Raw genomic sequence first — 3,940 nt, forward strand, 5'->3', positions numbered from 1 at the left:
ATTACTCCCAGAATAACTCCAAACTTTAATAACACGTTATATATAAATATAGACATATAATAAATCGACACAAAAACATATCCAAAAATATAATGAAAAATGTGTAACATCATAAATACAATTACCGAACATTACAATATAGCTTCCCCCAAAACAACAAAACATCCGTTTTCTGTGACAGATCTCAATGACATTAATTATACATTAGACTTATGAAAAAATGAGCATAGAGAACTCCCAATTATATTCAAAGCTATTACCATGAAAGGCTTTTGTGAAAGGAAAGAAAGGTATAAAATAGATAAAAATTACAACGGTCACCCTAAGAATCCCGTTTTCTATGAGACACATTAAAGATGGCGTGACGCAAGGAAGGCGTAAGTCAGTGACGGAATCTCGTTCTCCTCCCAAAACCGAATGGATTTTAACGTCACATCACAACATTGGAAGAGTGAATATATTTTCCCGTAAATATGTGTTTATTTATCTGTATTTATATCTCGTAGAAATTGAGGATCTGGAATAAATACACCCTTGACTTATAGACTCCATGACTCGCGTTGACAGCTGACCCAGACCAAAACAATAAATAATAAATAAATAAAATTGGAGTATTTATCAACCGCCGCGGGGACTCTTAAAGGGGTAAGTAAGTTTGAAAGGAAAAGGAATAAAGTAAACGGAGTAATTCAGTGATTGCTTTCATGCTTGATCAAGTTGTTGAATATAATAATGTCCTTCAAGAATTTCAATGTTTTTTTTTCGTTTTTTCCCTCTTTTTCTCCTTCATTTTCGTGAATGAGATCCTCGGAGTTTATTCGTTAGCCTCTACAAACCTCTAGATATTTCGTAGATGTCAAATTTATGACGAAATGAGTTCAAGTAAAGGAAAACACGCTATAATGAAAGTGAAAATCCGCTGCCGAATATACTAGTTGGAAAAAATAAAAGTTCTTGCAGGTTTTCAAATACACTGTAAAGAATTCTGACTTAATCAGACGGTAATTTTTTGAAAGCCACGCGTAATGCCTTACATAATGATACTTTCTTGCATTTATATTGGCTCTGCTCTGTTCTTGTTCCATGTTTTCTACAGTCTCCGTCTTTGTTCTGCCTATTTTTAAGTTTTTGTTTCGTTGGGCATGTGCAGATGTACTTAAAACTTTCTCATTACTAGAAGGCCTATAATCCTTAGTCTAGCTGGGTGGCGGCCCAGTGACAAGCGACTTTCAAGGTGTCAGTGTCTTCTGTGCTTGGTGAAAGGCGAGCAAACCTCAACCTTTTTCATTTAGGAAGGTGGAGATTGTACCAGGTCCTTATTTAACAACCTCGGTAGTTATCCAAAGTTGGATATGTCAGAGAGGCCTTCACTGCTACATTTTGTATTCTACCGAAGGTGTTGAATATTGCAACGTGTGTTGTGACTGGATAGAGCACGGACAGGGTTCTTATTTGATGGTACAATGCCTGCACGTTCTGCATGTTTGCCCTTGCAATGGTTTGATTTATGGTGAATGTTAAGTTATTGTGGGTGTGCCTTTACTCTATACAGAATATATTTTTTATCATATCAGATTGTATTATTTCATGTGTTCTTAGTGGCCATGTCCTTTTGGTGGCATGCTGTTTGATTTTGCATTGCTACCAGAATGAATTACCAGCGTTGCCTATAAGCCCTTAGTTGCCAGAATAAACATGGTGAAAATTAGTTGCTTTTTACAATAGTGGTGAATGTGTGGCTGTCTGAATCATTTACCAACAAACTTTCACCTTGTGTATTATAGCTGGATCGAGTTAGGTCTGGTTCCTTATTTGTAGATAGATTGCCAGGAAGGTTTACAAATTTTGTCTTACTATGGAAGGTACTTGTTTTGCATACTGTAGCTGACCATTAATTGAGTGCCAAGTGCAGAGATATAATTTGCTAAATGGTTAGAGTTGCAGAGTATGAGCTTATGTCTACTTTATGGAGATTCTTTGTTATACATTATAGTGTTGTTTTAAGTGATCTGTATAACCATTGTAATTTTTTTTCTATAACTTTGTATTCTGGATGAATATGATTATAATTGTCATGATTATTATTATTAAATGTGCAATTATGGCTCCAAATTGATTTAGTTCTAAATTTCTTGCTTAATCATTTGTGAAAAACTATTTTTACATCATCCAAGAAATCATAACCATTCATAATGGCTAAAACTTCAAATAATTTCCGCAAGTGGGCTGTTTTCTGGGTCACTGGGTGGGCATCATCCCAGTCGTCAAGACCCAAGCTCATGATATGATTAGACATCACTTGGTGAGAATGGGTTAATTTAAGTAAGGTTTTATATCTTTTTTATATGTAGTTAATATCCATTAAGCCTCATTTTCATATAATTACTTTGCTATTGATATTTTATAACCCAGATTACTACACTCCTTCATAGCAGAGGGAGAAGGAGAGGAAAAGGGTGAGGGTGAGGGCAAGGGTGAGCGGGAGGGAGAGGGAGAGGGATAACATTTATGTTATTGCATTACATGTCTCTTTTTTTTTTCTTCATTATTTACACTTTGTCCATCCATTCTTTCCTTCACAAGTTTGTACACCATGTTTCCCTCCTTTCTAATGCGTATGTAACAATGTCACATTTAACGCCATTAGTGATAGAAGTCATGTGATCACCATGGTAACCCTTGGGTCTAGGGAATTACTGGGGGGTATGTGATGACAGATGCTGAACTTCATTCATGCTGTTCACTAATCTAGTAGATAGAGCAGAGGATTTCATTTTCTTGGTTTTATTAAACCATTATTGAATATTTAACCATATTCGTAATTTATTTCACTGTGTTAAATTGTTATTGTGTCTTGGTTTTATGGTTTCTTAGTACAGAACTATGCACAATATGCAGTGCAGAAGTTTATCATAAATCTTTGATGAATTTATATATAAATTCATCAAAGATTATTTATATTTAAAGTATTCATCAGTAAATTCCCTTTGAGATCTTGATGTTATTTAGATAAGAAACAAATGTCTTTTCACTTTTTAGTGTAATCATAAGCTCCATAAATTTTAGAAAATTATATGAGGAATTTGTTGGATGACTAGGCTTGATTTCCTTAACCCATTTTCTTGGCAGGAAAATGTGTTTTTCTTTCTAGTACTATTAATATTGACATTGTTATAATTCTTATTGCTATTATGATTACTAAATTGTTATTAAAATATTAATAACATTAAAGACAATAAAATTATAGAAATGAAGCTTTCATAATATCAAGGAAAAGGGTTAAACAGGTGAGAGAAGTAAGACTGACTCCTTGGTGACTAAGCACTTCTAGAGCCATTTATAATTTAAAGACAATTGATAACTTTTACTACAATGGGCATGGCATTGTAGTCTTGCCACCTGTGCTAATTGGGTTAATGAGAGTGAATTTAATGAAAGAATATTATTTGACTCTTCCACTGAATACTCATTCTTGAAACTTATAGTACACATGCTTGTTGTTTGCATACTGTGGCTGTTTAGTTATGGTTCTTTTGATAAACAATATTAGTGATTATTCTAACCCAGCTATTGAAAACTATATTTAGGTATGTGAATCAATAGATGCAACATCTTTTATCTTTTGTGAGAAAAATGCCCCCACCTGTCTCTTGGAGATGTGAAAATGTAAGGAAATTTGGTAACTAAAAAGCCTTAATCTTTTCAGATGTTTTTTATTTAATTAGAAATAAAATTAGGAAAGAAAGGAATGTGGAGATAAATCTTGCTCTTAAAGATAAAGGTAATTTATAGGAAGCCAGCAGGATAGGAGTGCATAAATTTATGTGCAGAAATGTAGCACAGTGTGTCTTACTCTTATAAGCTAAGATGCACAATTTCATGATAATGTAAGTGGTAGCCTACATGCCACCTTGGACATAAATACCATTAGCTTTGCACT

General features: G+C 33.9%; 1 protein-coding gene across 7 annotated transcripts in view; it reads left to right on the top strand.

Annotated features, from left to right (window-relative positions):
- The first annotated feature begins 351 nt into the window (after positions 1-351).
- The window catches only part of LOC125043513 (phosphatidylinositol 4-phosphate 3-kinase C2 domain-containing subunit beta-like), a 32,989-nt gene continuing 29,400 nt past the window's right edge, over positions 352-3,940 (top strand). For 5 of the 7 annotated variants that reach the window (XM_047639619.1, XM_047639624.1, XM_047639622.1 and 2 more), the window contains exon 1: positions 548-645. The gene's annotated coding sequence lies outside the window, so the exon portion shown is untranslated. Of the gene's footprint in view, positions 468-547; positions 646-3,940 lie in introns of those variants that run through there. The other 2 variants (XM_047639620.1, XM_047639621.1) reach the window with 2 other exon arrangements.

This window comes from Penaeus chinensis, chromosome 34 (genome assembly GCF_019202785.1).
Source record: "Penaeus chinensis breed Huanghai No. 1 chromosome 34, ASM1920278v2, whole genome shotgun sequence".
Classification (NCBI taxonomy): domain Eukaryota; kingdom Metazoa; phylum Arthropoda; class Malacostraca; order Decapoda; family Penaeidae; genus Penaeus; species Penaeus chinensis.